Below are 22,821 nucleotides of genomic sequence, written 5' to 3' on the forward strand. Positions count from 1 at the left end.
TGGGAACAGAATGAAAAATATCTATCTGGCTTGAAAATTTGATTTTGTTTCTAAAGTCAGACTTGCCTTAGATAAATGAATCCTGAGAAGCAAAAGTGGACACATAAGTTACATACTCTCTGTTATTTCTGTTTTGAAACACCTTTTAAATTCCTTTCTTCCTTTTTATCCTTTGCTATACTACTATAAGTTACCCTAGCATGACGTCTCTCTATTAGACTTTTAAAGATTCTAATTAAAAAAAGCCACATATTGAAGAAGCATGATGTTCTCCCTGAAAGATCTTTTATCTTTGATGCTACAAGTCCTTGTTATCAATGAAACTATTTTTAATAAGTCTTCCAGTTTTCCTTAAAATAATTATAGTTTTTCACTTCCTTGGGAGAAAGCCTGAGTGCCCTGAGTTCTGTTGGTTGGGATGTGTAAATTTTCAATAGGAATAAATAAATAAGTAAAATACGAGGAATAAATAAATGTCTCTAACAGGCTACAGAAATAGCATTTCTAATTTGATGTTATCATTATTATTAGAAGACAAATTTAAGTTTCTTTTCATTGAGAAGTTTTTAACAATGGCAACAGTTTGCAAAAAGAATAGATGCTTTTACTGGGCACCCATGGCTCACATCTATAATCCTAGCTACTCAGGAGGCAGAGACCAGGAAGATAGTGGTTCAAAATCAGCCCAAGGAAATAGTTCACGAGACCCTATCTCAAAAATACCCAACACAAAAAAGGGCTGGTGGACTGGCTGAGTTCAAGCCCCAGTACCACAAAAAAAGAAAAAAGATGCTTTCAAAAGTGGACTTTGAAATCATACTATTCTAGTCACACAAAAATGTCATTTTCTGGTTGATTCTTGTAACAGGTTATGTTGCCTTTGAACTTAGAATTTGACTTATCAAAAGTGCTTTTTTTCCTAATTTTAACATTTCATGTTTGAATTTTATGAATTTAATTCTATTGAACTATGCCATTTATAACATTTAATATAACCAAAATTTTCTAGTATGCATTATTTGAAAATTAGGTTGTTAACATAATACATTCTACTACACATATGTGTGTGTTGTGTAGCATCAGAACATTTTATATAAAGATCACATAAAAGTTATGAGATTGAGTATATTTCCCCAGAATAATAGAAAAGTAAAAAATAGAAACAAATACAATTGAATTTCTTTCTTATTTGAGCATCTACTTATTTTTATTTACTAACTCAACTGATTTTTAATAAAGTAGCATTAACTTTCCAAAAAAAAGCTAAAATGACATATGATTATCAGTCTTTGGAAAAAAGGACTTCAATGATAAAATAAAACTGAGTCACAGGATTCAATTAATCTCTAGTGAGTATGCAAAAGCCCAAAGGTTGAAGTCTGTGGTTCTACTAACATTGAAGCCTTATAGCATTCTTGATACTTTTTGTAGCTGCACCTGCCCTCCTCTCATCCTTTCCAGTGTTTAAATGTCAAAAAGTTCTCCTGGGGGATGAGACCCTTCACTGGTGGGCTTCTGGATTCCTGGTGCCTGGCACATGGTTAGGTCTCAGTGAATGCTGGCTAAATGAGTGATTTGTCAAATTAATCAATGTTGACACCAAAAACTGATTGAGTTTAGTCTCCTAATTCTAGACAGGGTCCCATATGAATGCAAATTATATTTTCTATGATGGCTGCTTTCAATTAACTCTTCTTTCATACATTCATTTGAGATTTGGCCTCAGGATCTGAACTACGGAGTATGTGTGAAGGCTTCTTACATACAGCTGAAAGCCCACATGTTAAAATGTGAGACACACTGACCTCTTTTGTTCCTGATTTATTGTAAGTCAGTGATGGGATTGGGGAATTACATGCTATGAGCTGAATTGTTTACCTCCAAATTTCATTCTGGGAAATGTGAGATACTTCCAGTACCTTGGAATGTCACAGTATTTAAAGAATAGATCCTTTACTAAAGAGAGATCATTGGATGGACCCTAATCAAGTCTGACTAGTGTCCTAACAAGAAGAGAAAATTCTATCACTCAGAAAGACACCAAAGATGCACACGCAGACCAATGTAGACACAGCAAGGAGTCACTCATCTGCAAACAAAGGAGAGAAGACTCAGAAAAAACCAAACCTGCAGTTGCCTTGATTATTGACTCTGGCTTCCAGAACTGTGAAAATATAAATTTCTGTTGGAAATTAAATATATATATATATATATATATATATATATATATATATATATATGTATACTTCCAGACATGGTGGCTCATTCCTGTATTCCCACCTACTTGGGAGGTGAACATTGGGACGACTGTGAATTGAGGCCAGCCTGAACAAAAAGTTAACAGGACTCCCCCATCTCAACAAGTAAGTGGGACATGGTGGTACATGCTTGTAATCCAAGCTACACATGAGGCATAGAAAGAGCATCGCCATCATAGGTAAGCCTAGGCAAAAAGTTTAAGACCCTGTCCGAAAAATTACCTAAAGCAAAAAGTGGTTCTAGTTGAGTACTGGCTAGGAAAGGCCCTGAGTTCAAATAGTACTGCCAAATTTATCTATCTATCTATCTATATATATGTTTAGTCATATGGATTTATAAATCCATAATATAATATATTAATATTTATCTATACATATATATTTGAAAGTACTGGGATATATTTTTTCAGCTTTTTTCAAAAGACCCCTAAAATCAGTGCATATGTATGATTCAGTTCATTTCTGTGCATCACATAAAGTTCCAGGTTTATCTCATTTCAGAATTAATGGATATGTTGCTTTTTTACTTCGAGTTAAATATTTAAAATTTTATAAATATAGTATTATAAATACTTATAATATAGCCAGCTTTTATCAGCTTTCACTAGAAAATTTAATTTTTAATGATAAAAAAGCACACAATATGGCCCTGCTTCCCTTCACTTTCTGAAGTAAAGTTACATTTGTGTTTTCTTTTTTTTTTTTTTTTGGAATGGTGGCTAAATCTTCTGTATCATTTTATTTATTTTTTTTTTTTTTTTTCATTTTTCTTTTATTATTCATGTGTGCATACAAGGCTTGGTTCATTTCTCCCCCCTGCCCCCACCCCCTCCCTTACCACCCACTCCGCCCCCTCCCTCTCCCCCCCTCAATACCCAGCAGAAACTATTTTGCCCTTATCTCTAATTTTGTTGTAGAGAGAGTATAAGCAATAATAGGAAGGAACAAGGGGTTTTGCTGGTTGAGATAAGGATAGCTATACAGGGCATTGACTCACATTGATTTCCTGTGTGTGGGTGTTACCTTCTAGGTTAATTCTTTTTGATCTGACCTTTTCTCTAGGCTGGCTGAATGGCTCAAACATTTGTGTTTTCATTGTTACATATTCAATTAGTACCAGTTCAAATGTGAAATATGCTAGTAAAACCTTATATTGAAAGACACTTAAAACATCAAATACATGTCTATCAAAAGTATAATATTATTCTTCTTTTATAGAAACAGAATAATTCATGGACATCTGAATTTATTATAGTAATATTTTCCTTCCAGTCTCATTTATCATTTCCTGATTCTTCAACATTTATTCAGCACTACTTTTTATAGTTAGCTAATATATAGTGTTGCATAAAATTTCTTCTCTGCTTTCTTAAGATCTGCTACAGATATTGTTATTACATCATTTTGAATATATCAAGATATATTTTTTTTCCACAAAGACTCAAAGCTTGAACTGTGTAATATTCTCCTCAGACCACTGGAAGTGATTTTAAGATCTTGTTCAATAGAGCAGATCACTTGGAAATTTGGATTATATAAACCACAACCCAAGAAAAATTAAAGTTTCTAAGATAATTTAAAGTTTTTAGTTACAATTTTTTTCACTTGAAATAAATCATTTGAATATAAAAATGAAAGATTTAAATAATAACCAAAGCAAATAAATACATTAACTTCAAGTAATTTCACTGAAATGAATAGCAATTTAATTACTGAAATGATACAGATGTATTATATGTATTATTATTATTAATAAATGAACTTAAATATTTGTTTTAGGAAATCCATTGTATTTTGGGCCTGCAATTGACTTCTTTATTCTTGTTCTTACTAGTTAATTGCAAATAAATAATTTCAACATATAACAACATGTCATTTAAAAATGAAAATTGTTACCTTTATCTATGAAATAAATGCATTCCTTATTTTTAAAAGTATGTAATAGATTTATAGAAAGGGAAATTTTAGACCTGTAAGGAAATTTTGTTGAAACCCTTCAATTTTGGGTTTCTAAGAAAGTTAATTACTATAATTAAAATTGCCCAGTTTATAGCAAAATCTTTTAACCACTACGGCATTCAAATATACTTCTATTTAAAATTTGGCATGTGAACACTTAGATTACAGCACATTAATTCTTGCTCTGAAATCCATTGTGCATGTGTTCCACCAATACTTACTGAGCACCTATAATACATGGTATACATGATAGACTAGTGAAGATGGCAGATATAAGCAGGGTTTTATGAGGATGGAGATTTATTTCTGGGGAAATATGGAAAGGCTTCCCTGTGGCAGAGATTAGACCCCATCTATTCTTTTAAAAAGCCTCTCTGTCTCTCTTCTGCATAGTTGTGTTAGAAGAATCAGATCTGAGGGCAGAATAGTTTCCGCCTGGTAGTAAGGGGGGGGAAGGGAGGGAGCGCGGGGGGGCGGGGGGCGGTAATAAAGGAGGGAAGGGAGGAGAAATGAAAAATAAAATAAAATAAATTTTGAAAAAAGAAGAATCAGATCTGAAATCTAAAAAGGCAGCATGAAAATAGGTCCCACCCTTTACTTACCTACTCTAAATGTGTAAAGATCAGAAAAAGTGTCAATACAGAGACTATATTAAGGAAATGCAGCAAATCTGCATCTCTTTCAAGGTTTCTACCACACCCTACCTATTTGTCAATGTCTTTCACATTCTCCATCACCATACTCTCTACAAACAGCGAACTTCTGGGCCAGAGAAAACTGTAATTGTCTGTGTTCCTGTGTTGTTCACATAGAAGACCCTGTATAAAATGTCTATTGACTAAAGCAAACTGAGTCCATTGGAATGAATGTATGGTTTAAGCAAAGAAACAGAGAAAATTACTTTCCAGGAAAGGACACATTTGTAGAAGGCAAAGAGTTATAAATGACTGGTGAGCCTGGGGCATGGTTTGCCCAAGTGTGTTTCTCCTGAGGAATAAACTCAGATGTGGAAAGTAAGAACATATAGATTGTGGATTGATGCGTTGAGTCTGAATTGGGTAGGGTCATAAATAACCAATGTATTTTCCTGTTCATCATAGATACCTAAGGGACATTTTAACAGAAAATGGCATATTCTTCTTTATTTTTGTCTACATTTTAATTATTAAAGAAATTCTTTGTGGAGGAAAGACTAAATAGGAACATATATATCCCAATGATCTGTAAAGCTATGGCAGTAGCCATCAGAACAGGGAGAGGAAGTAGACTGAATGCACATTTCACAGGTAAAAGTAGACATGAGTAGTAAATATATATTAAGAATTATTTAATGAGGTTAATAATTTCTGCAAACTAGAAGCCAAAATTATAAATGAAGCTAAACAAATGAAGGCTGTCTTACTCCTATAAGGATTGGTTGTTGATAAAATGATTTCATTTGAACTAAGAAGCTTGACTTCAAAAAGGGGGGGACAAAATACACAAGAAATAAGAAACTGATTTACTATTATAAACATCAGGGAGACATCAAAGAGAATTAAAATGAATCTTTGGACATGGTAAATGGGACAGAACCAAAGGCTAGATTAAAAAAGAGGGTTGAGTTGAGAAACAAGCAGCAATAGGTTCAGGAATGACAGGTAGAAAATAAAGGACTAACTCTTCTCAAAACTCACTGTAGCATGAAGGATAAATTCAAGGCAAAGTTTGAAGGAGTGGTACAATTAAAGGAAGGCCTATTTATATTTACTTGTGTTTTGCTTTTCACAATTAAAGGAAGGCCTATTTATATTTACTTGTGTTTTGCTTTTCTTTCAGCAGAAGATAGTTTGAAGATGTTCATAGTCCTCAAGAAGGAACTCAGAAGAAAGGAAAAGTTTGAATATACAGAAGAAAGCACTCATCTGTGAAAATATATAAAACAGAGTATAAAATTAAAGAACCATTAAAACACATCAATGGACTAAAACACAGCTTCAATCATATATAATCTTAGAGTCAAACCAATTTTCATCCCAGGCTTAGTTGTTTCGTTTCCATTTCATGTTTCCAACTGGTTGTTGTGAAATGGTTTCTATGAACAATTTTGGAGGTTTATTCAGATCTTCTTTCAGTTCTTTCAATCTAAGTCCAACTGGGCTCAACTAACCATTCTTATTACAAACACTTAAAAGAGGAAAGGAAGGCCTTTTCTGAGAATATCAAGAAAAAGAAAGCACGACCTCCACACCTTCAGCCTCTGCATGAAGTTTCTTGCAGATCTATGTTTATGAACAACTGAGCTAAATGAAGCTTTGTGTTGAAAGGAGTTAATATCTCCCCATACCTTAGCTACACAGTCCACACCTTTCTTATTCTAAGGAGACCCAGTGGAATAAGTTTGGTTCTCAGAACTCATTTATGAAGCACTAAAGTCAGCCTCAGTAGCTGTATCTACACAAAAAGATGATGATTGTGGTGGTGGGGATGATAATCCGTACATAACTGTCTCCTCTGCAACAACAAATTTCATGTGAAGTGGGAGATTTCACCCACCGGATCCTTTACTTGTGCATAGAAATGTGGATATTAACAACTACTAGTAAAACTAAGAAAATTAACTAAAAATTATAAATAAGAACATTCTGACTAGTTTCTATTAACATGTACAAGAAATAGTTTGATAATACGTTTTAGGTACAATGTACTCAGTCTTTAAACTCTAAGCAAGGTATTAAAAGTTGCAAAGGGATATCCTTTCAAAAATAAAATACTTTGAAAGGGAAATTCTCACATAATCCAATACTTGCACTGCCATTTCATTTGAATTTGCAAGTGAGATAAGAGAACTTTTAAAATAAAATCTAAACATTTTCTCAAAACTAAAAAATGATATATGTGTGTGCAAACCCCAAAACTGCTTAATTTATATGGCTATAGTCCTTAACTTAATTTAAAGAAAGTAAATATAGATTAAGTCTATATTTAAAATGCTAAAATACACTCATAACACATGTACATAAAGAGGCAAAAATTATATATCCTTGCATATTTTAAAATTAATAGCTAATGTTTTAGCTACACATCTACTTTTTCACATTAAATCTTATTCTGTTCAATTTTTCGTTTTCATCCTTTATTTGTGGTTCTCCTACAAACGGTATAGGAGAAAGGAAATTTTACAGGATAGGGGTTGAATCATATCTTCACCATTTGTCATTTGTGTAACTCTGGGGAATTTACTTAGGCTATTTGTGTCCCAGTTTAAGGATAGAGATAATGGAACTCTTTATATAGTTGCTATTTGATCCTGAAAATGACCTGATGTACGTAAAAGGCATTGCATAATTCCAGGCAGGGTCGCTTCTAGAATAAAAGATGCCTTGCTGGCACTTAAAAAAAAGCCACATAACAGCCCTGTACATTCGTTGAAGAGATGTTCAATAAATATTATGTTTCATCTCTCCTTCTTAGCCAGGTCAGACTGATGAGCAAAAGGATGCCCTAAAAATACTGAGATCCTTTTTTCTGCTGTATATTTTATGCAAACAATTAGGAAAACACATTGTTTGTAATCTTAAATGTTTAAGTTTAGAGTTCATATGTATTAATAATTATCCTATATACCCTATGCATTATATATGTCTTTAAAGAATTAGAAAACAATGATCTATGCTTCCTACTAAAGCCATACCCCATCTAATAAACCTTTTTGTGGTCCAGCAGACACATATGAATACCATTCAGGTACTTCCTGAGGCCTATTAACAGTGGTATTCAGATAATTCCTGAGGCCCATAAGCGTGAAGACTAGTTAACCCTGCATGGAGTGAGAGTTGATTAATTAGAACATCAGATACAAGGTTTGTTTACACAAATCTCTTACTATGAAACCTCAAGTACAGGTTCTCCTCGATGCAGTGTCAATTTGATACATAAAACTTTGGTGATAAAGAATTTGCATGTGCTCCAGTTTATTGTATAGTTACGCAGTGATCTCTGTCTTTCTGCTGCTGCTTGTTTTGCCCTCCATTGAAACTGTTCATAACTGTTAATAAACACCATTTAACCGAAAGGGAGAGACTAGTGACCTTGACAGTTCTGAACACTACAATAAGACAATCATATCTAATTTGGTTCAATTAAGGTTTTAAAAGATGCTAATACTGGTAAATAAATCCAACATAGGGGATTTGGAGAAATATTTAAAAACCTAAGATATAATTGTGAAAAAAGAGGAGTATTTTCTTCTCTAATTACAAGAAAAATGGCACTTCAGAGATACATCTGAGGCCCTTCCAGGAGACCTGCATTTAAAAGTCTGTTACAGATGCTCTAATCTCCCTACATTGGTGAACTCTTAAAAATAGAGAACACTGTGGGAAGCTAAAAGATCTGAAGTGTGAGAATATTTAAAAGGGAAAATCAGTACAAAAAAAAAATCAAGTAAGTCCTATGTACAAAAGGGTTGTTTTTTTTTTATTATCTTTTCAGGAATGCACCAATAGAACTTAAAAAATTTCTTTGTAACTTGCTGAGTGCCTGGAAAAGACAACCTTAACTTGCAATTTTCTTTCTCTTGTCAGTTTAAATCAGAACTTTAATGCTATTTCAGTAAAGGTTTTTGAACTACAGATCTTGAAAGGGCTTTGATCTGACATGATTTTTAAGACACAAATCTGTCAAAATTGCCAAATAAATATAACTTGCAGACTATTATGGGACTTAGGATCTAGTTGTGCCCATTCAAAGGAACAGGAACGCATCTCTTGTTACAAAGATGTTTATTTGTGTCAAAGAAAAATAAATATGATGTAAATTGTAGCAAACTGAATTGAGAGTTGTAGCACTCATTCTGTGACTTCATCATTCAGCACAAATTGTTTATCCATTATGACCAGTTAGTCTATCGTCATAAAAAAGCTAGTGCTATTACTTTCATATCCAGCCCAGGTATACTATGTATATGGCTCTCTAAACTGCTTTGAAACAAATGCTACTGTGCAGTAACAACAATAATACTGATAATGATTTATATCCTTAAGATATTTTAAAAATAAATTTGATTATAAAATAAGTTCTTGGTTGGCTAGATTCTGCTGAAAAGAACTTTTGATCATAAGTGAAAACTGCATGATAATGCTTTCAAAGCATTCTCTTTGCAATTTTCAATACTAACTTACAAGACTATGTTTTTGTAATTTTGTGTGTATTCTCGTTTCTTCAGATAGTTGTTTTCATTAAACTAAATTTAAGAAGTCAAAAGAGGGTTCTCAAGTATTTAACAAAACTTTTCTCTCTGCAGTTGTGATATTACACTAATTTCAGGTAGAAACAGATGCTCTTCTTTGGGATGTTTTGTTTATTCCTTAAAATATTCTGCACATTTAGGAAGACTGCACCTAAATTTAGGAGGCTGTGAATTATTCATATAAACTGCATACGATTAAGACATTGATTTAGAGAGGAAGGGCTATAGAATTCCAAAAATACAAAGATAGATGATTGTTTAATGTTTTTATTGAATAAGCCATAAAAAAGACTTAAAATTCCACAGATTGTATGAATAAATTTATGGATTTTCTAGAGTCTAGATAATAATTATGCTTAAAATAGTACCACATTTTAAGTTTATAATCTTAACTCAATGACTCTAAATAAAGCCAGATATATTTAACCTAAAGCTTGTTGTTTTGTAATGAAGCTCTCCCTAACTATTCTGGACAAGTGGGTTTTCCCTTGTCAATTACACATGTACTAGCCTTTCATCATCAGTCAATCATTCTCTTTTATAGTCCTGCATATTTTCTGCCTGTTGAAATTATAAACCTTTTAAGAGGAAGGATTGTATTATTAAAAAAGAATCATCAAGGAAAAATAGACATATAGTTTAAAATTATGGTTTGGTTTTAGTATTGTTTTAAACCTGTTTGCATTTTAAAAATACATTCACTATAATACTAGTTATAAGAAAAGTAGGAAATCAGAAAACTGAGACAGTGGGTAAACCCAAGGTTGCTCACAGTTATTTTTCCCATTTAGGTAAATTTTCCTTCACAAAAAAATTTATTAGCATAAATTAATTATACAAAGGAGTTTTGATGTCATATTTATATACATGTACATAGCATACTTTATGAAATTCACACCATCTATAATACTCTCCCTTAATCCCTTTCCCTCCTCCTGTCTCCTTTTTAATAGCTTTTAATGGGTTTCATTATGCTATTTTTCATATATATAACTTCAGTTACACTAACCCCCATCACACTCTCCTTAGTCCACTGCCCAAACAGTCCTCCTTTTATAACATTTCTATGGAAATTCAACAAAACTCATCAGTGCCTGTTTCCAGAATAGAAAGTGTGACAAAATCTCAAAACCAGATTTGGGGCCAATGCAGGGAGAAAGGTGGAATGCAAGGATAGGGATCAGATTTCATGTTTTCTTCCTAGAATGCTCATTCTAATTCCCAAATCTTTGTGAAGTTTCTGCTACATGGTCAATTCTACTTTTCTTGCCCTTCTGAATATTTGGCATTCTATCAAGTGGTCTTGGACCCAAAACTTTATTAGTTCATATTTTTAGCCTAATTTGATTTGGGTCTGTCACTGAAGTCCTGACCTCTTGGGCCCTCTGTATAATTCAGGATTTGTACATACTCTTGGAAACCATTTCCAAATTTAAAATTATAAAGCTTGCCTAAGAAATTAACTTTTCTCAGCTCTAATCCATTCCATTCCAATAAATGTTTATAAACATTTATTAAGCACCTACCATATTACAAACTTTATATAACACACCAAAACTATAAATGTGTACATGATGCATTCATCTGTCCTCAGAGACTAAAATGCTAGACGAGGGATGCAGGTAAGTGATGTGCTGAAGAAACACATTGTGCAAATCTAACTCAGATTATTTCAGATTATGGAAGGAGGAAAACCTTTCCTGAATCAAGAAAGTGAAAAGGAATGAAACTACATGGTACATATTATTGTTGGATTAAAGTTTCATTTGGAAGAGTATAGGAATGTAAGTTTAAAAAATTTAGACAAAAATAAACTATTTAAGGATCTGAATGTAAGTCTACAGACTCTGAACTTGATCCCTAACACAAAACAAAATTGAAAGCTTATGTGACAGTGTTGGCATCAGATCTATTCTTTAGTGCTCTATTAAAATGTGAAATAACTATACATCATCATTTAAAAAATTTTTAATCTGGATTTATCCATCTTTCCCAACTCACATCCCAGGAGGCCAATGATCGTAATTTAATTTTGCTCCGTTCATGAGATGTTATGATTCTCCTTCCCATCAGAAATAAAACACTTTCAGCATCTGGATAATCTCTTCAAACTCCTTGGGGGAAAGTTGGATTCTCTAACTAGTAAGTTCAATATTGCATCATGGAACTCTTCAAATTTGATAATTAAAAAGTGGCAGCCTCTTTAAAAGAAAAATACATAGCCAAACTTAAATCTGTTGGGGTTGGTGGAAGGCATATGATAATTATGGTTATGTTATTTATATCCAAAATGTTAGAATCCTTGACCTAAATGTTTAACCTTCAGGCTTTATAAAATAAATACAGTAGATGTATTCATACCCTAAGTAAAAGGAATGATATACCAGCCCTCATTTCAGCTCCCTGTAACCATATCTGGGAAGAAACACATTATAGGATCTTCTTTTCAATAGCCCTTTATAATGTTTCCTTTAGAATGGCCCATAATAAATTGATAAATTCCTATCTACACCTACCTTAACAAGATAGTCTTTCCATTTAACCTTTGGCAATGACCCATTCTAACTAAAAACTATGACAAAATATCCTAATGCTCAAATTACTGGCCCAAAGAACTTTCAGACATAAATGTTGAAAGCTGGTTTAGTAATGTCTTCCTAGTTCTAGTATGTATAATCTTAATGTTAGACACACATGCACACACTCACCAAAGAGAATCCCAGAATAATCTTATGAAAGTCAAACAAACAAAAGGTGTGATATGTATTTAAATATTTTGACACCTACCTATTAGAATATGAACTTGTTAATACAAAATTCTGGCAGAATTTGTTCTTCAACAGTGGTAGATCCTTTTTATATGTCCAGAGTTTTAAATCAACTTATCTGTCTTGAATAACAAATAGTAATACTATCATTGAGAACTGTCAATGTTTTACTTAACACTGGATTAGCTCAAGAATGTAAGATCCTTGATAGCTATTCATTTCATTTTGCCCAATGCACATTGCAATGCTTTCAGTAAGGAAGTTGTTGCCTTGCTAATTGTTGCTTTTATTATTTTGTTTTCCAGTTAAATATGTTCTACCTTTGCAAGCATTATTCATTGGGTCTTAAGAAAGTTTGGTAGCTTGAAAAAAATTATATTTAATTTGGTTGATGAAAAAGTCAACTTACAAAAATTTTAGCTTTATTAACTTTTAGTAACATCAGTAAGTACACCTTGTTTTTGCCATTGGTAGTTTCATTAGTATTTTTGGAGAAAAAATATCACTTTGGGCAATATTACTTAAGTAAGAATACAACCATTTCTATATGGTAACCTCCATTAAAAATCAGTTAGTTTCATAAGATTTAACAAACTCCTCCTTTTATGTATCTGAATGACTTATAAAATAATTACTTTCCACACATGGTCATTTCAGTAACATCTTATCACATGCTGCTTGAGTAAATTTAAGCTTGTTTCCTAATGGGCTCTTCCACAGCTCCTAGCAGCCATAATTGAGAAAACAAGGTAAGGTTTCTGATGCAGCTGGACTCCTTGCCATTACTCAGATCTTCCTTTATTATTTTGTCCTGATAACTTTGAAGGACACAAATTTCCTCTCTTCAAAAGGATGCCAAGATACACCTTAATTTGTAACTGTGAACCTGTCAATTATCTTAAAATAAACATTAAAATCATAGAAGGGAGCACTATGCAACTTAGGACCCATTGAATGGATAACATTCTTTGTTACAATATCAAATTAATGATAGGACAAGACCTCTAAAGTATATTATAAAAAGACACATGTGAAGGGGAATTAGTTGGCTCCCACTTCCTCTAATAATTCTGACGTGAAAGGAGGAGAGGTAGTAGAATATTTAGGAATAGAAACACATAGTGTACACGCATCTCAAAAAGAGACTGGTGTTGGAAAAAGACTGAATATCACATAATTCAGTCATTCTCTGACGTATACAAGGAGATCCTTAATTATTATTACTATCTTATTTCCCTTTTTTACCTCATAACATAAATTCTCTGGCTAGATTGTTTTTGGTACTTGCTTTCATGTTGCTATTTGTTACTCTTACACTTCTGTTATTCTGTGAATATGCTGAATATATATAATACATCCATCCCTTTCTAGATACTTTATATATAATATTCACTAGGAAGAATGTTCAACAGCAAATTACTATAAACTGTGAATAAGTACAAGGAGAAAAAAATTTGAAAGAAGGTCCTCCAGAGAACGCTGGGTTTGTTTCTTCAAGGTTACACAAGACCAGGTTGGCCCCAGGAGACTCGCTTCAGTACAGGGCACTGTGCTTCTGCTCAGGTTTTCAGGATTCATCTATCTCACATAATCCAACTCCCAACCCTTGTCAAGCTCATTTATTTGAACATTCAATTCAATATTTTCATAGAAGTTCATCTTCTACATTGTAATGGCTTTCAAGAAAATATTGTATTAGAGTAGAGACTACAGAAAGAGTTGTTGGACCACAATAGCTTTGGTTTGTCTTCAGTATCTTAATATTGACCACTTATAGGAAGGCCTTAATATCAAAACAGCCCTGTCCTAAGCTCTGTATAGTTTTAATTTTCATGGGGACCATGTGCTGTACATGTTATTCTTTTTATTTACAAAATGCAGAAACATTAACTTGTGCAACTGTACATAGATAGTGAGTGATGAAGCTCAAATTCTATACCAGAGAGTCTGCTTGATTAAACAGAAGAGTGAATCCATTAATTACTTGATGGCATTGTGAGGGTACTTTAAAACTAGTTTACATTCCTGCTTTATTAGAGTTTTCATGTTTTTCACTCAACTTGGTCCTTAAAGACCACAAGTGAACTAATTTGGGTATGATGAAAGAATACTTTAATAGTGGTAGGATAAATTCCTATAGATTCTATGTAAACCTGAGTTTAAGGTAAGGGAACAGAGAATTTTAAAAAATATATTTCCTTACATTAGCCACATACATAAATATTAAAACACAAAAGCTAACTATCATACTATGAGAACTTAAGGCCAGATTAGAAGCTCAGAGAAAGTAGAAATGCTTATATTAACCTAGACCTTAGAAGACACATCAAAAGTTATATGTGATATGAGGAAAAAGTTGTGGTGTTGTGGATACAAGTGTGGGAATATGTTAAATCATATTTATACAATCTATGCCTTCTCCACTGAGGAGAACTGGAAAACATGAATGAAGAGAAACAATTACTCTTTTATAATAATACATCAAAAAATGCTCTAGAGTTCCTCAGAAATTTTCCAAAGACGTTCCATAGAACATGAAGGTCCCTATCACTGAATAGAAAAACTGCAGGTAAAACTTCAATTTCAAAAGAAAAGTGAAAAGAATCTAAATTCTTAAGATTTTAAGACTGTAATTTTTGTTATAATTGGCAAGTTTTGTGGATGAAATGAATAAATATGAACGGAACTGCCATGTTAGCATATTTGTGTATTTAACATGCATATACATTTAAGCTGGGCATCATGGTACATTCCTGTAATTCCAGCATTCAGGAGATGGAGACAGGAGAATTGAGAATTCCAGGCCAGACTGGTATACACAGTGAGACCCTATGTTATAAAAAGATAAATATATTTTATGTGTATATGCTTATGAACTGTTTGATCACATCAGCTACCTGCATGTTAAATATTATCATGCACCCTAAATAGAAACAATTTCTACAGAAAACTTGAATTCTAAATAGAGATGAAACAAAAACTCAGTACCTGGACACCAAAGGCATGTGTATTTCTAAGCATCTAAATGATGAACTGGAATTTGCAGCTCTTTTAATAAAATTTCTCAATGTTAAATAATCAAATTAAGGAAAAGTCAAGATAATTCTTGAGCATATTTTTCAGCATTATTCACAATAGCTAATCTCTGGAAACCCAGATGCCCTACAACTGATAAATGGATCATGCAATTGTGGTATATATACATAGTGGAGTTTTACTCAGACATAAGGAATAATGACATGTGGTTTGAAAGTAAATGGATGCAATTGGAGGACATCATGTCAAGTGAAGTTAGCCAAGATCAGAAAGACAAAAGATGCGTGTTTTCTTTCATATGTGGAAGATGGATCCAAAAAATAAACATATACACAAAAACAAGCATGATCAAATACAAACTCAGCTGTAGAACGTATTGGTAAAAGTGTAACTCCTCTATGGAATTGGGGGAAAGAGAAAGATATAGCAACAGTAACTTCGCATACCACAAGATGTGAAGGTAGAGGATGTAAGAATGTGTATTGGAAGATGCTGAAAAACAGGGGATGGGAAGTAAAAGAGTAAGGGAGAGTATTCAAAGGGATTGAACAGACCAGAGTAAAGCACACCCACAGAGGGCATACATTGAGACACCTCTTTGAATGTCAACTCAAATATTAATTATAAAACCAGGACTGTAAAATAGACTAAGTGTGTTGGGGGGGAGGAGGTACTAGTGGAAGAAGGAAGGGGGATCTAAGGAGATTAAGGTGATGGAATATGGTAAATGGACTTCATATACCTATATGAAGCACAACTAGAAAACCTCTTACAATTGCTTTAAGTAGGGTGGGGAGAACACTGAGGGGGACAGACGATGGGGGCAATATAAATAATACATAATATAAGTCTAATTGGAATTGTCACTATGAGCCTCCCCATCATGAATATACCCTAACAAAAATTTATTTTAAAATAAGCATTTTGAAAATAAAGAAAAATGTATCATCCCTTCATAGTGTACAACCATTGCCTTCATTTATGCAATGGTGGGATGGGGAACAATGTGTTTCCCTGCTCTTGTCTCTAAAGTCTTTCCTTTGAGAATGCATCAACAGTGAAATCTAAGAAGGATGGAGGAGACGTTGGGTCTGACAGTGATGGGGAGAAGGAGTCTGGGTTGTGGTTGTACTGAAAGAATACTTTCTGCCATACAGTTTAACTGTACAGGAATGTTCTTTTTTTTCAACTTCAAAATACATTGCCTTTGTTTTTTTCCTATTGGTTTGCTCCATCTCATGATCCATTCTGCTGACAAAAAAACTTCTTCCAAATAACAAATATTTCCTTGCAAATATTTTTAATCAGAAATGTAGAAAAGGTATTAAGTAACTTACTAAGACAAAGCAGAGTCACTGCTCAAAAAATCCTTTCTCTGGGACATTTTAACACCAAGAATGAGGATTAGAAACTGTTTTGTTTAGAATGTGTGAGAGAAAGAATATATATTCACAATCACACAGAAGCCCCACTTATAAAAGAAGAAAAGAATTCTAGGAAACAATTCAAGTCATCTCTTATAAAACAGTCATGCATAAAGAAAATTCAATCTAACACCAGAGACTTAATTTCACAACAAAAACATCAAAGCATTACTGCATGTGTGCAATATTCCCATAATAGAAATGCTGTACAAGACAGTTCTACTTTTTATACAATTCTATACCAAATGACATAAAACAGACCCATTGTAATGATCTGATTATCCTTCAGGGATTGACTCAAGGGCCAATTCTACATTGAACCCTTTGGAACCTCTTTAACACATGGAATCTATGTCTGTACTACCCTCAATCAGTGTGCCAGTCTTTCTCTCTCTCTCCCTCACACAAACACACACACACACATACATGCATGCTTGTGTGTGCAGCATATGATAGATCTACACGACTGTTTAATTCTTAGAAAGTTGTTTGAGTATGTATATGACCAACCTTTCACAGCATAAATATAATGCTAAGCACATTTTAGAAGCCAGACAGAAATTGATGAATCTAATGATGGTTTCTTAATCTTCTCATGGCAAATAGCAATATATGCTAGGATAGAATTAAATGAGTGGTTTTAAGAATGTTTTCCTATTTTTGTAATTATATTCTATACTTTCCCCATAACTTACACACTGACTATATTCTCCACATCCATCCATTAAAAGTCTTTTTTATTAAACAAGTTTTTTTCCTAATATATCTCTTAACTTCCTGAAACAGTACTCCAAGTTTCTTAGGGAAAAATTTATATGCCAGGGAGCTGGTATATAAACATATTTTAATAATTAGTGTTTCTTATCACATTTGATTTGTCAAAAATTTAGATTTTGTTTCTATCAGTATGTTCCTATTAAAGTAGAAGCAAAATCTAACACCATCGATTTTTTTAGCTGCTATTTTTTAATCATTCACTTTGACCTTAGAAGTCCCTTTGGCCACGGACTGACTTTACCTGACTTTATAGACACAATAAAGTATAATAATGAGACCTAAGACTGACTTGGCCAACCTCAAAACCTTTGTTCTACAGATTTATAGCTCTTTCTTAACATAATAATTTGCTTGCTGGGGATAGTTTGCTAAATATTTTATCTGCAAACAGCTTGATTCATATCTCGCAATAATTTTTTTCAGCTCCCCTGGAAAATGTTAGTAATAAAAATTTCCACTTCAGTTAATAAAGTCATGCCTATATAATAGTTTGAAAATATAAGAAAAGTATAAGAACATTTTGTACCTCAGAAAACAGAATCATAAATACTTCAGTGAGAACACACAGAAACTGAAAATCATGATGCACAGCTGCTGAGCTTAGAAAACAAACACACTATTAGTAGACAATCTCTGGTATAACTGATTGGAACCTACAACTCTGTGATAAATCCCAAGCCAGTCTTCTATGGGCCTTTCTGCTGGTTTCCACTCATACCACTCAAAGGAAGACATAGTGTCTTCAAAATGATTATTTACGTGACTAAAAGACCACTTCAGTTTCCTATAACTGTATGCATTCTCATATAATCTTTTGAGACCTGTTTAATTTTTATTTAAGCTTGAACAAGTTGCCTTTCTGTTAAGTTTTCTCAGAACATGTAAGAAACGCAGTAATACTAATTTCTTACTGTTATCTTACAGATATAGTGTGAAGAGCAATTAAAGCACTGTTTGCTGACAACCTTGAAATGTGCTATATAAACACAAGGTACTGCAGTTTTGAGGAATGATAAGTTATCTCAGGAAAGTTTTAAGCCCTATAAATTAAAGATGCATTGTAAGTTATTGGAGTTATCTAACTCCATGAATAAGTAATAGTAATTATAGTAATAATGGTAATTGAATCTATTATATAATCAGAATAGAAACAGGATTTCTACACCTGATTCTGTGAGCACCTCCATCATCAGTCTTTTGTAATGAAAGGCAAGTCTTCCTTATACAATAGGAAATACAATTAATAGTAGCCTTGACAAGCATATGAAGGAAGGACAGACTGCATTATTTCTTAAGCACTGTGCTAAATGCCAGATCTTTTACAAGTGGGCTTTATGCTATAATCTTATTTGAGTTTTTCACCAATTCTTAAGGTGAATATAATTTTAATTACTACGGAAGTATCAACAGTCTATCTCAGCGTGTTCAATAATATGCTCAAGTCAAACAGCTTTTAACTTCTTGCACTTCTGCCCGAGTCTTCTGCTCTTTGAACATCAAAAGGTCATGAATATTTATTTTTTACCATTAATCAAAATGTAATTAGTATTTCTCTCATTTAATGAAAATGAAAGAGATAGCCATAGATAAAGGTAGGCATTTCCCTATGTGGGAATGGATATTACCCAATGTGCAGAAAGATACCACCCTGTAAGTAGGCAGATAATTAAAGTACATCGTGATAGCCACTGTGGAGAAGGACAAATAAAATTAACATCACAAGTAAAATAAGAGTATACTGAAAAACCTCAGGAGAAAAATAACATTTGTATCATGTGATCAGGATTACTATTCTACCATATAAACAAATTTGTTTAAAAGAAAATTATACAATTTTTCAGAAGTTGAAATGAGCAAATAATAAAAGCAATGAATTTACAATAGGACAAAAACAAGTGTCTATGTGTGTTTTAATGTTAAGCTTCATTAGTAATAAAAATATGAAATTATAAAACAATATTTGCCATCAATAAAATGCATATATGAACCAGTGTTGATAAAATTCGGAGATGTTTATTCTTCTGGCTGGAGTAGTAAACTGGAACAACATTTCAGAAAATTAATTTAATAATGTAACTGGAAATCTTGAAAGTGCAAATTCTATTTGATTCTGAAAATTTTTAAGTTCACCTATAGGAACTTATCACAGATATGTTTTCAAAAGTTAAGTCTTAAGAATAGCAATTACAGGGTTTCTTTTCATGGTAAAAATATGGTAGCAACCTCAAAATTCATGGAGAATAAAAAAGAATGTAATAAAGAATAATTTAGGTAAATTCTGATGCATTCACCTATTAAGCTATTTCGCAACAAAATAAAATGAAGGTCTGGAAGAACATATAATGATATGGAAAAATGTCCACATGCTAAATGAAAATTCAGATTACAAAAGATATTGATGACAATAATGTTTTTGTTTATATAATGATAGCATATATTTCATATTGTATCTAAAGATAGACATTTCTCTATCATGACATAAAAATAGATCTGTACAGATAGAAATAGAAGATAGATAGAATAAGTCAGAGACAGATGTATTAGGTAGATAGACTTGCAGAAAAAATAGAGGTAGAAATATCTGCATAGAGTGACTATAAAATAAATATGCAATGCTTTGTAAAAAATTAATTTAAAATACAAAAAATAAAGACCATCATAATTTTGCCACAAACAGGACCACCCATATTCTTTTAGCTGTTTTAATTCAAAAAGAAAAAAATTAAGACCTTCTAAGTCATCTCCAATTACAGTTTAATTTATTAATTACATTGATACTTAATTGATATCATATTTGAAATTTTCCAGATTTAGAGAAAAAGCCTTAGTGACAACCACTTTAACCACATTTAACTGGCAAATGTTATAAGAATATTTTTGTTTAATAGTTAATTTGACCAAATCAGTTAGAGTACAGATTAATGCTAAAAGAATAATAGGTTAGAAGTACCACAGTAAGAGTTCAAGTCCTAGTTCTGGTGTTTGCCAGGATTGAAGCCTTGTAATATTTTCTGTCTCTCAACACTTCAGTTTCTTCATGTATAAAACTGGGCTAAAAATAACTGCTCTCCTACCTCAACAAAAACACTTGGAAACTGATTTTGATAATGTACATGAAATTATGGTCTATTTACATTGTGATTAACATTATTATATCAAACTGGCAACTCAAGTTAATTTTCATGTTTCTAAATCAGAATAAAGTATTGAAATCCAACAATTTTAAGTCTTTAGGACAATGTTTTACTATAATAAATAAATGATTTTGCAACACCTTTTTTAGACTGTAGATTCTCTGTACCATAATTAGGAAAAATTCATATATAGCATGATAAATAAAATAAAATAACAGTTAAACTGAAAGAATATATTCATTTTTATTCTTTCCATTTTCTAGTCTTGAACTGAATGGAAGATGTGAGCACTGATGTTGAGGGGGTGGGGAAAGAGGAGTGGCCCAAGCAATGTATACACATGTATGTAAATGCGAAAATGATACCTGTTGAGGCTGTTCCAGGAACCAGGGGAGGGGGTGATGAAAGAGAGAAGTGGAGGGGAGTGAATTCAAATATGATATATTTGATACATTGTAAATACTTTTGCAAATACCCCAATGTACCTCCACCCAGCACAACAAAATAATAATTAAAAAAAAAAGATTGGTGGAGTGGATCAAGGTGTAGGCCCTGAGTTCAAACCCCAGTACCACAAAAACAAACAAACCAAATTTAGAAAGTGAAGATCCATTTTAACAAGGCTCATAGAGGGCCTTTCTTGGCGTCACTCTCTCTGATCTAGGTCTCAAGCCTCACTTCCTCGTGTGTCTTTCCTTGATAAAGTCCTTTTCTATGGCTTCACTCCTTATTAATCTGGATACTAGTGATATCATTTTAAAACCAAGAGGGACCACCAAACAGACTCCTTGGAAAATTGAGGAAACTGAGGTCCAAAAACAGACATGGTCTTGCTCAGACTGACCTTGAATTCACAGCTCAGGCTCCTGAATACTTGGATTACAAAGTGTGCCACCATCCCCCACAGTCCCCACCTTTTTAAAGACACTGACAAATCCAGGCTGACAAGGGGACTGATGGGCTTGTGGAGTGGAACTGCTATCAGACCAGAGTGAGAGCAGCAAGAACCACTTGGCAACAGTGTCAGCAGAAGTAGAGACTTCCAAGGGGATAGAGGAGTCACAGAAAAAGAACTCTATGGCCCCTGAAAGGGAAAACCATACCAGAATGGCTGACCTCTCTGAGCTGAAGAAGGAAAGGATGAAGGAGGCACATGACGGGCAGAAAGCACCCAATTTATCAAGAACTTCTGAGTTGGCAATGTTAGGAGGGGTTATTTAAGCTGGCCACTACTCACTTCATATACTTGGTCCTCAAGGAGGCAACGGGCCACAACAAGAATGCCCAGTCTTCACTCCCTTCTAGCTCCCCACAGAGCTGTCCCAGAAGTTGGTGCTGACTGAGGACACGGAGTATTTCTTCAGTGAAACTGGGAGCAACAGATGAAGTTCTCCAAGGCTGCAGATCTACTATAGGGCAGAATGAGCCAGCACTGCCTGAGGCCTGTGCTTACACCCATTACATGGGGGGTATTTGGGAGGTCAGGTGCTGAAGGAGGTACCCAGTGGGCACTGAAGCTCCCAAGCACTGGAGAAGGGGCCCAGTTGGGCCTGTCTGAGAGTATGGACAATGCCCAGCAATTCTAGCAGTTCTACTAGGCCAGGATGAACACCCTGGACCTGAGCCAGGAGAGCAAAGAGAGGATCATGGAGGCCAGCAAAGCCTTCAAGTACAACCTGCAGATATTCAGTACACTGCATCAGGCTGGCTCCATGTTGGCCAGAGAGTCCTGGAGGACGGATTCTGCATGTGACAGGAAGGGGCACAGGAGCATTTCTGCAATGCTCAAGAAGACAAGGTGCCCTGGAGGACATCAGTTGACCCTTTTTGACAGCCATGACTATGTGAGGAAGCCCAGCCTCCAGGTCATTCTGGCTGCCAGCATGACCTTGGCTGCTGGACTTTTGGCCTGGTACTACATGTAAGGGACCTGTCATGTCCTGCTGACCCCCTGCTTCCCAGTTATCACTGTCTCACCCCCATCTCCTCTCCTGAATAAATTACCATTCCAGTGACTTCTTTAATGCTGAGTTTGAGAAAACAAGTTAACAAAATCCAGGAGCTAAGAAAAAAAAATTTTGTTTCCCCTTCAAACCACAGAGATTTCCTTTTCCTTGACTTGAGTATAGTTGTCTTGTTGGAAGTGATTATAATCATTCTTGAGAAGCACAAAATGGGGAGCAACAATTAATTTTCCTGAGGTAACCAATGAGCTAGAGTTCAGAGAGGAGATAA

At 33.8% G+C, this 22,821-nt stretch overlaps 1 protein-coding gene and 1 pseudogene across 11 annotated transcripts in view; one reads left to right on the forward strand and one right to left on the reverse strand.

The window, feature by feature from the left end:
• The window catches only part of Kcnc2 (potassium voltage-gated channel subfamily C member 2), a 263,474-nt gene that overhangs the window by 102,149 nt on the left and 138,504 nt on the right, over nt 1-22,821 (reverse strand). The window lies entirely within an intron of this gene.
• LOC109702292 (heme oxygenase 2 pseudogene) lies at nt 21,577-22,511 on the forward strand (annotated as a pseudogene).

The sequence above is a fragment of the Castor canadensis genome, chromosome 8 (assembly GCF_047511655.1).
Source record: "Castor canadensis chromosome 8, mCasCan1.hap1v2, whole genome shotgun sequence".
Taxonomy (NCBI): Eukaryota; Metazoa; Chordata; class Mammalia; order Rodentia; family Castoridae; genus Castor; species Castor canadensis.